At 39.1% G+C, this 14,260-nt stretch overlaps 1 non-coding gene across 1 annotated transcript; it reads left to right on the forward strand.

Annotated features, from left to right (window-relative positions):
• The first annotated feature begins 11,874 nt into the window (after positions 1–11,874).
• On the forward strand, positions 11,875–11,945 carry TRNAG-GCC. Its single transcript has one exon. It is a non-coding gene; the product is annotated as a tRNA-Gly (tRNA).
• Positions 11,946–14,260: the final 2,315 nt, after the last annotated feature.

A 14,260-nucleotide genomic window follows, 5' to 3' on the forward strand; every position in this document is an offset into this window, starting at 1 on the left:
GCCTATATGGACTAAGAGACACTATAGAATTCGATTGGAATAGATTTGAACTCTTAGCGTATTGAGGATGCTAGAATTTAAACTGAAAGATATTACTTGAATTTCTTGGCCCTGTATAAGTACTTAAAATCTACCCAATGCATAATCGAAATGAGACTAAACATAGATTTGCATGAGTCATGATATTTTGCTTTCATCTTGTCCGTATTACTTTCATTTTTTTCTTTTCTTCTTTTATCCTCCATAATTTTATTTGGATTTTGTGTTTTCTGAAGTTTAATAATCTATTAAAAAAAATCAATGAGATCTTTTCAAGCAAAAACACAAAGAAATGAGGTTTAGCTCAAAGTTACAAAGAAACGAAAGCTAAATTTTAAAACTAAATGCCAAGATGGGGTCAGGAGCTGCTAAAATAGTAGTATAAAAGAACGATGATAAAAGGAGATAGTTAAATCAAAAGTGAAGACTGAATCAAGTCGAGGACCAATTTGTGAGATCCATTTATATCAACACTCAGATTGCATGGTGGCCATATTGCAGAAGCATCATTTTGAATTTAAATTGAACGCATAGAATAATAATTAAATCGCATCATTTATGCATGTGGAAAATTCAGGGGTAATCCAACCAACTTACAGCCATAGCATAAATCCTCAAGTCTTTCTTTTAACTTCAATGAAGCCCAGCCAGCAGGAGAAACAGTCAGCTCTAGGCCCTAGATTTTCTCTCCTTTCTCCCTATTTTGCAGTTGAATCCATTGTAAGTGCAGCCTTGATTTTGTTACAAAAATTTGACATTTAATATATTTTTTTGGTACAACGGCAGCTCACGGATGTGAATACGGTCAACAAAATTCGAAAACAACAAAACAAATAAAGAATCCGATACTATGTCACGCTTTCTCCAAACAATATCTTTAGAACGGTGGGCCGCATAGGAAGCAACTCAGTCAATTATATAGTTTGCTTCTCTGTAGACGTGTGTGGCTTGATGGGTACTATACTTCTTCAGCAGTTCGTGGATGTCAAGTAACAGCAGCCTGTCCTCGCCTGCACGATCCCTCGGCTGCTTTGGATCCGATGACTTCCTCACACCTGAGCATGCTTGGACCAAACTAGTACTAGAATAGGCTCCGTCCTTCCCGGAGCTGGTTCTGTACGGAACATAATATATTATCAATGCCCTGACAAAGAAAAAATATGCGTACGTCCGTACTTGCGGTAGGCGTCCGTCCCTTCATTCTCTCTCGGGCGGCAACTAGCAGAGCCGTCTACGATCAAAAAATTGCAGATCAGTCCGTACATTTGCGTACAGTGGGGGCGGGCGCATAGATAGATTATGGATGCGGAAGTAAATCCAAATGTCATGTGTATCTGAGAATATTTTGTGGAATAATTGAGATCAAATGATCCAGTGGATACCATGTATTGCATGAGTAACATCTTGTTACCCTTCAACCAAATGATGATTCAGGTTGATTAACAACATGGTTAAATCCGATATCAAGTGCCTTAAAATTTTCTGAAATAAAGCAGAGGTAAGAACTTAAACTAATTGCGATAGAACTTGATAGTAATTAATAGAATCTGAAAAGATGCAAAGAAGTAAATGAAGGCCACACTGAGTCAGTGAAGATGACACTGCCCGGAAGATTATTTCCCTTGCATAAGTTATAAGCTGCAAATGCAATTTGCAGGATCGTGCATCACGACCGCCAAAGACATGCCCTCTGGCACGATGCCCTATGACACTACGATCTACGAACCGAAGTACGCAAAATTTTGTTCGACGTCCTTTTTCCCTGATGATTGGCCTCCTACATAATCAAATCAACATCAAAAATTATCCGAGGTATCCGACAACCCAAACCCCTCCTATCAGTCCACTAAAAGGTTCACCATCGTATAGTACTCTCCGACTACCCTCTAAGTCCCTTTAACCAAAAATTTCTCTAGATGAACTAGAGAGAGAAAATACTAAGAGAAAAAAATAGGAAAAGAAAGAAACTAGAGTATAAGATCTTGTTGGGCCTCTTTTTAGCCCCATATAAAATCAAGACTGACTATGAAAATAGGCTCATATAGGAAGATATATAAGACCAATTAGATGACAATGCCCAATTGTTTGAATCAATTAGTACAACGTAACTCAATTTATCTGATCACGAAACATAAATCCAATCAAGGTAATAGATCAGTGATTATTAATTATGGGTCCAATGGTCACTGACAACAGTCGGGTGCAGGACAGACAGAGTCGATAGGTAGTAACGTCCAACAATCCAGGTTAGTCTGCTCTAGCCAATCCAACCAGTCAAATCATGAAACAAAAATCAGATCACAGTACAAATAACACAATAGGGCTTTATGATGATAGAGTCAACGATACTCGGCGATGGTCGGGGTAAGATCGGCGCGATGGGTAGTCGCAGCAGCACTAGTCTAGGACCCTCTACTAGGGTCTATCCGAGTCTACAATGAGAACACTGGGACCCTCCTGCTGAGTCCATAGAACCAAACGAAGAGAGAGAAACAATGAAAGAGAAACCAAGATAGAGGGAGAGAAAGAAGAGAGAAGACTCTCTTCTTCTTCCTCCAAACAGCAGAGAGCCCAATCTCACCCTTTTTTTCTCGAATCAGGGGGGTGGCTGCCCAAGGTGATCGAGCTCCGACGATAGTGGCCTTCAGCCGCGGCACCACCGGCAACGATGATCGGCCAACACAAAGAAGGGAAGAAGCGGAAGAATATCATCAAATAACTGATCAAACTCGGCATAAATCATGGCTAACTCCCTAACTGGTAGCCACACGCTCTCATGGGTCATAGATGGCGGCGAAAACCGGCTGAATTCGGCGGCCAGTAGCGGCGGAACTCGGAAGAAAGTGTAGTCGAAACAGGGTACCATTGTTTTGGATGGATCTCGATGACTTGTCGGCTTAGTTCAACATGGCTATAACAACTTAAGACCTCACCCAAAATGGCTAACTAAAATGTATTATTTGGGTTCTTTGATCCTATATAAGTACTCATGATCTGCCCAGCGAATAACCGATGTGGGACTAAAGACACGCCCGTATAGGTCTTCACAATGGTAGCAGCTCTAAAACCAGAAAAAGAAGGAGAAGGGGGTAAAGAGCTCTCATCTCGGTCTGACGAAGATCCGACGAGGAATCAAGAAAGAGACTCGGAGAAAAAGACTTGGAATCGGCGGCCATTCTTGGGTTGTCATCGATGGAGCTAGGAGGAGGAGCCTTAAATAGAGAAAGTCTCTGAGGTTTTTGGCCGGTCTTTAGGTTGTTTTAGGACTCTCGGAGTCTACCGGAGTCGGGGGAGGAAGAAGACTGCCAATCGGAGTCTTCTCCTCCATCGCGTGCAATACGTACACTTTGGCTAATCAAGCCTGGCCTCTTCGCGCTGGCCCACAAGCCAACAAGTGAGGCTGGGTGCGCGAGATCGGGCTGGGCCTGGCCACTCGGGGCCGGCCCATGAGCCCTAGAAGTTTTTTTTTTTTTGGGTTGTTACACCTTCATACAAAATTGATTGGTTTGATGGCCACTACGTAATTGGTCAGCCATTCGGGATCCCAGCAGATATACAATCTGTCCAGGGTCTTGAAGATAATTTTTTCTTTAGCATAGTAAGCGAAGATGGCAGGCCCAGGCACCTCCCTGTTGCTTGATTGAATGCCTAAAATGCCAAAAAAGAAAGGATTTTCTTGCACTTCGAACCAAGATCAGTCTTAACGATCCCTGTTGCCTCTTTCTTTTTTATTTAATTATAGATTTGTAATGAAGAGTTATCCTTTCTCCAAATGCACCTGTCATTTTTTTTTTTCAAATTCTGGGATGTGTTTCCTCAAATATTCAACATGGGTGATCCTCCATGGACTTGCCAGACTATTGTAGAGGATTCTCTCCTTCCTCTTTTTCTTTTAGGGAAACAGGAGGTGTAACAAAACACCCTGGAGAGAGATTCTCTGCCTCTTCTTATCCGCAACAATGGCATTGAGCAAGAAATAAAGCTTATGATCGAAATTACACATTTCATAACACACCAACAGTCTTCATTTGAACATCATTTCTTGTGGAGGGTACATATTGACGTGATAGTAGTCATGGCTGCCATGCACACGTTAGTTATTAGAAGGAAGCCGGTGGAGACGTGTCCCAAATCAAAGGATTTATCAACATCCGATGCTATCGAGGTATCCTGTGATCTTTTTTTTTCCTCAGTTCTTTATCAAAGTCACTCTTATTATCGACTGTAAATCCAAATCCTGCCCCAACAGCAGTGGCAAATAGCAGAGAAAAGGCCTGCATAACTTACACTTGTTATGATAGAATTATCAAAAGATAGTACAAAAAATGCAAAGAAAATTTCATGAAGAGGAGTCAATAATTTATTGGAGGTTATACCAAATCATTATAGAGGAAGAACTGTGAAATATTATAGACGAAGAACTTGCAGGAGCGTGCACACGCATCCGATCACAGCGGCTGAAAGAACATATCTAAATTTCGAGGTAAAATAAAATAAAACAAGAGTGAGGCACAATGCTAAGATCATGTCATAACAAAGTGAATTTGTTAGATCCAATGACCATAATTTGATAGGGAAAAGATACATGCCAAAGCAATTTGTCTTTCAAGTTCCCATTAATGACTTCAATTATCTTTCGAAAGAAAAAAACGTAGAAAAGAAAAAAAAGGTGGTGGGACCAAGTGGATAACCTATAAGCATAGTAATTTTTGAACCGAATTTGGATCTTGTTCCTTGCGGCGTTTGGGGTGGATCGGGGATGGTCGTGCTGTCGGTGGCCAGGATAATGAGGGAAACTAGAAGGAAAATGAACACAAAGAGCCTCAGAATTAAGATTGTGATCGCTGCAGCCTTGTTAGACGCCATTTTCGATTGCCTGATGAATTATTTCCATCATTCTATAGGTTTTATGATGCATTGATGCAGCAATAGTATATTGTTTTGGAAGTTATTTTGGTTTTCTTGACTTGGTTTGGCTCAATATATTTGTTCAAGTCTATGTGGTCAGTGATTGCTTGAATTGGTTCGCACTGTTGATTAGCAAGGCTTGGTACAAGCGATGAATTCAAAGAGTTGACAACAATGTAAGGGATAACTTTTATGTTTTAGAAAAAATATATGTTTATATACACCATGGTATCTAACTTGTCTCTAAGATGATTCGATGGATTTTAGAGTTACTTGGGTCTTCTGAGAGAATTGTTTTTTTTCTTTTTTTTCCCTATAGTAAGCCAAAACAGTAACTATATCTCAGCTGCCACTGGCTTAGAAAATAATCTAAACACAACATTAGCAATGTTGATCGAAAAGCTGCTCTCTAAACAACCCATCCGCTACCTGATTTCTCTCCTATACAAATCAGAAGCAAAACAAGTTGAAGATGAAAGCATTTTGATAATGTCACCAAGTGAAATCTTTTTGGCTCGATATTGAGATTATTACTGCCTTTTTGATAGCCTCAACCACTAAAAACATGTCGCCTTCCAACTTATGCTGGTGGCCCGAAGCTTTTGCACACCTATTGTATTTGCTCAAGAAAAGTTCCAGAAGATGTTAATTGTAAAAAAGAAAATTATTTACGAAGAAAAACTAATACAATAGATGTTGAATGAATACCTTTAACCAGATGCAAGCAGTCTAACATTCAGCTCCATTGATGAGAAGATCACACCTACAAGTAATCTCTCCTAGCAAAAAAAAACCATGAAAATTAACCTTAACCATCAAGGCCTTTGAGAGAGCTCATTTGAAGAATTGGACTAAGCGAAAGACTTTAAATGCAGTAGTTGCATCTTCGGGCTAGCTTTTGCTCGAGGCATCAAAAGTTCTGTGTGAAACTCTAAGATGTCACCTATTTTACTCACGGTTGAATTCGGGTATCAGTCATGAAACTAAATTGCATGATGAGCTCGCTAAATCAAAATTCTCTTTTATTTCTCATAGTTTATATATCTTCACAGTCTACTACGGAAACTACTTAAACTTTTACAAATCATATTTAAAAAAATATTCTTTATGTTATTGAAAGATGCTCAATTTATGGAGAAATTATTAGGTGATGGTAGATCTAGAATGAAATCATCCTCACTTTAAGGTGTAATTGTTAGGTAGCTCTGAGCACATAAATATCCGAGTCGCATAAATATCCCTCAAAATAAATGAATTAAGTAAATATTAGCTCTGAGCAACTCCAGACCCTCTGGGACACGCCTCTGAAAAAGGAAGAAAAAGGACATTATGACAAGCAAGAAGAAGCAAGTCGACGACACAATAAGTACAAGTTAACAGGCTTCATAAAAAGACTCGAAACAAAAGCCGCTGAAGCTACAGCTAAACATTAAGAAATACTTCCATTCTTAAATCCAATGCCTCGAACGCGAAAAGAAAAAGAAAGATTAAAGATGAAAACTTTACTCAAATCAGAAGCCCCGAATCGAGAAATCAAGTTGTTTGGAGGGAGAAAACGGCGGCAACCTAAGCTTTGGCAAACCCTAAAATAAGAAGGTAGAGGAGGTATACGAGACTACGCTGTCGGTAGGAAAAAAAAAAAGAAGCTACGACTAAGCCCAAACACTGAAACGACGAGCTTTGTTTTGAGTTGATTTGAAGTTTTTTAACCAAACAGTGAAAGTGCACCACACATTCCATTAACGCGCGCGGGCACACACACTTGAAAGGAAACAAAATAAGCTACATCTCTAAAACCCCAGCCCCTACACAGCATTGCCAGATTTCCGCTTGTTATTTGTAACGAGACAATAAACCATGTCCTTGGATGGATGTTCGGCCCGACACCTATATCTACATACAAAGATCAATTTCCATTCATTGGATTGCGAAAAGATTGCAGTACCGGTAATTCACATCTACCCTCAATTTTCAAACCCTAATCAAGAAAAATTATAATGTACACTAGATACACTGCTAACATGAAAAATCCGTGATGAAATGAGGAAGGTGATAATTTGAGATGAGCCGCATGATAAATGGCAGAATAAGGCCCACAGAAATGAAAAATCTAATTGGCATGGTGCAATAGTGATGTGGTGCATCTTGTGTAGAATGTAATTTCTCACTAATTAGAGCTACATATTAGAACAACCTATAAATCATCAAGCATAGTTTTCCTAGGTTTCTAACTAAATTAAATATCCTCTCCCACAAAAAAAGAAGAGAGTATGACTTGTCCAAACCTAGCTTTGATCCCTGACAAGCCATCCCAAAACGGACCTCTCATTGCCACGAACCACTTGCCGTCAGTACCGGCTCGAGCCTTAGGCGACCGAGGCAGTCGCCTAAGGCCCCCGGCTCATGGAAGGCCCCCCGCCCGACTCGTGAAGAGTTTTTTTTTTTTTTTTGAGTCACATCCGAAAGCTGGCTGTAGGGTTGACGGGCGACGGCGGCCTGCTACAGTCCCCATCTTCCCGACGAAGCGACGGGCGCGGGCCGACGGCTATGCCTATGCTGCTGCCTCCTGAGAGCCTGAGACAGGCTACGAGCCTATGATCCGTTAGGGGCCTGAGACAGGCAGAGCGGGACGGGGCGCCGGGGCGTACGTCGTACCTTCCGTTCTCCTCTCAAAGCAGTCGGCAGAAGCCAGAAGCCGCAGAACCCTTCAAAGCAAAAAAAAAAACAGAGCGTACCTTCCGACTTCCGTTCTCCTCTCCGGCTCTCCCGATCTCCCCTCAGGCCTCAGTGCTTCTCCACTTCAGTTCTTCGGCAGTTCGGCCCTTCCCTAATCCCTAGTTTCCTTCTCTACCGGCAGCCGGGAGGCTCGACCGTCGACGGCTTGAGGCTCGACGCCTCGACCGCCCCTGCTTCGGACTCCGGAGTCCGGATCTCCTCTCCAGCTCTGCTCGCCGTCCTCGGCTCCTCCGGGCTCCGGGCTCCGGCTCCTCGGCTCCGGGCCTCCGGCCTCCGGCTCCTCGGCTCCATCCTCGACTCCGGCCTCCGGCTCCTCCGACCTCCGGCCCTCCGGGCTCCGCCGCTCTGCGGCTCCGGCCTCGTCGCCTCGTCGGCTCCTCCCGACTCCCGTCCTCCACTCGGAGTGGAGCATCATTCGGCAGCTCGGCTATTCCCATATCCCAAATCCCAAAGGGCAAAGGCAGCCAAAATCAAATCCCAGGCTTAGACTAAGGGTGAGTTTTAATATTTTATATTGACTAATCACTATTCACTATTCACTATTCACTAATTATTTCATGAAAGTATTTGTTGATTGTTGTTTTATTTTCTAATAGTTCTGTGAATCTGTGATTACCGAACAATTATATATAAATAGGGTTTCTTTCATATGTCATATTGTTGTTATTGGCTTATTGCGTTTAATGTTATACAATAATGAAAAAAGTCAAGAGAATATATGGCTAACTGATTAATTTTTGGATCCAATTAATTTTGATTTATTCAAGTTAGAGACACTACAATTATTTTTTTTTGTCTAATTGTAGGTTGGTTGTGATTTCGGCGGTTCAGCCTCTTCTCAGTTCTCTCCGTCAAGTTCGGCACTATTCGACCTCTTCTCTCCGTCAAGTTCGGCACTACTTGTCGGGACCTGAGTTTGTTTTTTTTGACACAATCAAATTTTATCATTTTCAACTTTTTTATATCTTAATTTGTTTGTGGTGTTTTTTTAATTGTTTTATTTGATAATATTCTTTTTAGATGAAAATATCTAATAAAAAATATGAATGTGGGTATGAAAAACTCAAAAAGAAAAGAAAAATTGATAAACTCATTCAATCTCAAAAAGGAGCTCTAGATAGATTTGTTGTCACAAACAAAGAAAAAACCACATCAAATTCAACTCAAGAATTAACAACAGAGCATGCACCCGAAATAGAGTTAGAAAATGACATACAAAGAACGAAACAAAATAAAATTGACAACCAAATTCATAGTAGTATTCAAACATCTACTGAAACAATATCTAGTGAAGAGCACAATGAAGAATCGGATGGAGATAGGATAAATAAAAAAAAAATTGTGAAACTAGTTCTATTCTTACAAATTTATATGATCCTGCTCAATGGAAAAATATTGATACAAAGTTGAGAGACTTAATAGTGGAAAAAGGTCCAATTAGAGATTATGATATTCATTTTCTTAAAGATGAAAACAATAGACACTTCTCTATAATACATTACATTCGTAAGTTATCTAATGGTGAAAAATATGATAGAAGGTGGTTAGTGTATTCGAAGGATTTGGATAGAGTATATTATTTTTGTTGTAAATTATTTTATTCAAAGCCTAGCACAAGTCAATTAGTCAATGAAGGAACTAAAGATTGGAAAAATTTAGGTATCAAGCTCAAAAGTCATGAAATAACTAATGAACATATTACTAGCATGAATATGTGGATTGATTTAGAAGTGAGATTGCTAAAAAATAAAACAATTGATAAAAGTCTCCAAGAACAAATAAACCAACAGAAAGATCATTGGAAAAAAGTTCTATTAAGAATTATTGCTGTCGTGAAAAATCTTTCAAAAAATAATTTAGCATTTCGAGGAAAGAACGAAAAGATCTATCAAAACAATAATGAAAATTTTTTAAGTCTTATTGAAATGATTGCAGAATTTGATCCAATAATGCAAGAACATGTTCGACGCATTCAACATAGTGAAATTCACAATCATTATTTAGGTCATAATATTCAAAATGAATTGATTCAAATATTAGCATCTGAAATTAAAGCTATAATAATTAAAAAAATTAAAGAAGTAAAATACTTTTCTGTAATACTTGATTGCACTCCTGATGCACTCCTTATTAAAAAATTTTCATTATTTAAAAAAAAGGCCTCTTTTTGTGAGTTCGCCTTAGGCCCCCAAATGTTTTGGGCCGCCCCTGCTTGCCGTGGAAGGAAGGTGCCAACCATTAGGCCAATGCCCTAACCTCACCCATTTGCAGCCATTTGGGGACAATTTGTCTCGCTTGCACATTGGTTAGTCTTTTACCATGCCCCTCATATGTTGTCCCCCTGGGTCTCCAGATCCCTACCCATGCCTTGATACCTTCACAGCGCTCCGCGGCGCCCTGCGACCATGGCCATGGACAGAAGGAATAGCAGAGCAACTTTAATGATCACGGAGGGACAGGGAAACAATCATAAAGATCTTTGGGATTGATGTGGGGGGGTTCCCGGTGCATGTGTAAGGGCATTATTTAGCTCCCTCTTGGCTTCTCTTTTGCTCCCCACTTTACGGTCGCACAAAGACCGAAGCCATATGCGATGACCCAAAAGATAATCCTGCCCTGGCTTCTAGGGATCTTACAAGAGGAACAACCTCGTCCATTTCTTTTCAATTTGGTAGCTTTTCCACCATACTACTATGGTTTGTTTGTGTATAACTACAAACATCAAATTTTCTCATAAAAAGATGCGTGCATTGCATGCGACGAATATGCTTCATCGCATATTTGGATGATATATGGCTGGTCATAGAGAGTATCTATTATCCACACATATAAATTTCAGTCCAATACATTGAAAAGTAGATCGAGGAGAGGTATTTTATATGAATGGCAAGAAGAAAGTTTAGTTGATATTAGTTATGTCTCTTCTTGTTCATCTATTTGCATATCGATATGGAATGGTAGATCATACGTTTGATTGTGGACAAAGGCAAACCAGTAGAGAGATGGAAGAGGTACATAGTGCATGCTTTTTACAATGAATATCTCTACATTAGGACTCTCTTATTGTCATGAAACCTTGATAATTCGGACATGCTAATTCCTACGCCCCCACAATAAATATACATACTTGTAACATTTTGTATCTTGCTACCTGAATGAAGAGGTCATTAGTTATTTTTTTTCTCTCTCTCTCTTTCTAGTGCCCCTCACTTAATCACTATGTGCACAGAGAGGCAGAGAGAGAGAGAGGGGTGGTGGGGGTTATTCATGACTAAACCCAATCATTGGACTCTAAAAATCCCACCAAGATTGGGCCGTTAATGTCGCGAGGAATAGTTGGCATGCTAACGAGGAGGACTTCACGTAGGGGTCCAGCCAGAGAGGGAGAAGTTGGTAGGCATGTGATGGTCATCCCCGTGCGGGTGCATGAAAAGTCACGCTCCATTACGTGGAATTATCATTACAAACACACCCCCGCATGTTCTCCTATGCACTTATTATATTTCAACAAGATAGCATAAGCTTTTTTGACCATCTTCTTCCCCCCGCCCCCGCCCTATGCAACCATCCATGCATGCATTCGAATTATAGCATGAAGAATGAATTGATTATAATTAAGCCTATAAGATTGCTGCAAAATAATTCTTCCTCTTCACCAATTTGTTTTCAATTCTGTATCTCATTTTAATTTTAGTGACGAGCTAATCTTCAATGTTCCTGCACATTGTACGAGTTTCTTATATTTGGGCTGTCCTATCTTGTTTCCTCTCATGCTAAAAAAAAAGCATATCCATCAAGGAAAACTGCAAAGTAGATAGTATTTTTTCTTAATATTTTTTAATTTTAGGTTTATCTTTTTTTTATAGAAAAAGAAGGAATATCCCATTGAAATTTCATTGCAAGAGTTGATGAAGTGAAATAAAACAACATGACAAATTTTAGCTTCATAAATTTGTTTTATAATAACATTCACAGGATGTCTAAGTTCATCAAGTGAATAGCAGAAACAACATCATCATTGCAAGCATCGCCACCTCTTGAGCATGACGTAAAAATCTGACTTGTCCCCAAGACAATAATTTACATCCTGAAAAGTTTCCAATATTTTATCAAAAGGTTATACTATGTTTTTATTGAAAATATAAGAAATGCCGTATGATTCTATAAGTGATGTAATGAAAAGTCATCACAGCACCAGTGGTCTAGTGGTAGAATAGTACCCTGCCACGGTACAGACCCGGGTTCGATTCCCGGCTGGTGCAAAGTTCAATCAATACCCCCACGATTTTGACCCTTTTTTTTTGTCACCTTCAACGAAGGTAGTGGAGTTTTGGTGCATTTCATTCTAAGAAAGCTGAGGCTTTGAATTCTGGTACCAAGTGGGAGGCATTCCTAAGACCTAGGATTCTACCAAAACACTTATGACACTTGATTCCTTGACCCCCCCCCATAGATCATCTGCCCTTGATAACTACTCCATATATGCATCACTCTTGATGGGAAGGGCCCAAGACCTTGAGAATGCCATAAGACCTCCCTCCCAACTCCTATGATTTAGATTTCACAGAAAAGATGTGTAATGGCCCTAGACTCAGATCATTTATTTGTTGCAATAAGAATTGCAATAGTCATCCTCGGAGTCGATAACGAACCATATTGTTATGATTATGTAACAATACAAATATATAGCATCGCTAAATATATAGTACATCATTAAGGAATGATATATTCATCATATTGCAGTCGAACATCATCCTTTTAGTTCTTATGAAATATTTCTTCAAATTTTAGCCTTCAAATTCCAAAAAATAGGAATCCTTATTTCCTCAGATAATGGTGATTTAAGTTTATTATTTATCAAAAAAATATTTTTGTTAAGATAATATTTCAATTTTTTAAGGACAAGATTCTTTTTTATTGTTCGGATAATTCATGAATTTTGAATTCCACTCGAAGCAATAATTCTATTCATGCTTTTAGGATTTTTATTCAATTCCTTTGAGTTGCCAATTCATAAAAGAATAGATTTCATTTCCAAAAGCCAAGCAAATTCTCAAAATAACAATAGTGATGCAATGCATCAAGAGCACATTTCTTCCCCAAGTTCTGTCAATGAAATGGAGAACCATCTTTCTTAAAAAAAGCAAAAAAGAGGGTTGGCATGCACAATATTATTAGCCTTCACATCCACGCCACAAATCTAAAGAAGATAGCCAACAGAAAGAAGTCCTCACCTTAATTATGATTTTGCAGACCCAGAATATTGCATCCATCAGATGAACCAAAACATATTAACAGCGGACTTTCTCGATGCCGGTCCCAAATCTTTCGAGAGGATTCATCATACATGACTGTCACCAATAAAGATCAGCAATTAAAATGAGAAGATCAATAGATTACTCTGTGATTAGCCTCTGAAGGACAAATCAAGCAACTGCAGAAACTAATGTAGTGAATGTTAAATCATAATTTACGTAAATATCAGTAAGATTTAGTGTAGCATAAGAAACACACTCCAGTCAAAATCGCAATAGAAGCTTGCTGCCCTTTCTATCCAAATAACTGGATTCCCTCTTTCTAGTGCTCTGTTATGTTGGCAGTCATTATGATGAAACGTGGACTCATTGTGATAATACTACTATAATGATCAATCCACTCATATCTAAGTGGGTTGTCACACCCACAACCAGTGCAAGGGATTCGAATCCCTTTAACGTCATTGCTCTATACATTACTAGCGAAAGTGCTGCCTTGTTGGTTAATTGTTGTGAGTGCAATAGGGGCCATTGTCAATTTGTGATGTAATAAAAATAGTTCTAAAAAGAAAGAATCTCTCTAAAAGAGTTGTTTCAGAGAAAGAAACTAATTTCACTTGATAGATTAACCTTAAGACATGCAAATTATAATATTATACGATCCACATGTTCTGTTCTTTCCTTCATAAGTGGAGGAGGATCTATTCCATGGATGCTGAAACTACTCGATGCGAATCTTCAGCATCACCAGTTTATTTTCGTTCTAAATTATAAAGCTCGATACTCAACTAGAACAAAAAAGTGAAAATCACATCATGGATATTTCTAAATTGTGCTCTATGAAGTTTTCCAAGTAAAGCAGGATAATGAAAATAATGTGTTTTAGCCTAAATTCTCTCATAGAAAACTTCAGTAGTTCAATATACTTTCATCACAAGTATTCTAGCAATGCTACTGAGGAGGTGGAGTGTTGCACCAGCCTATATGATGCATATATCACAGTATAACACAGAATACACCACTCAAGTTAAGAGTACCATTCTCTCACAAAGAAATATCAGAACAAGTACAACTAGAACGTAAATAACAACCTAAAAAGATAATACTGAATGCACAAAAAGGGGCATGGATAAATAAAAGTAGAGTGAAAAGCACAGAGGGGCTATCATCACCTCCAATGACCATAGGAGAGCAGTGAGAGAGGTCTTGATGTCTAATATTTGTGGTGGGTCGCCGATCTCTTTTTTCGAAGGACAGCATAAGGACCTTCGCTCGTGCTCCCGTGCTTTTGTATATTTAATGTGTATGAAAAGCAACCTAAA

Source organism: Phoenix dactylifera, chromosome 6, assembly GCF_009389715.1.
Source record: "Phoenix dactylifera cultivar Barhee BC4 chromosome 6, palm_55x_up_171113_PBpolish2nd_filt_p, whole genome shotgun sequence".
Classification (NCBI taxonomy): domain Eukaryota; kingdom Viridiplantae; phylum Streptophyta; class Magnoliopsida; order Arecales; family Arecaceae; genus Phoenix; species Phoenix dactylifera.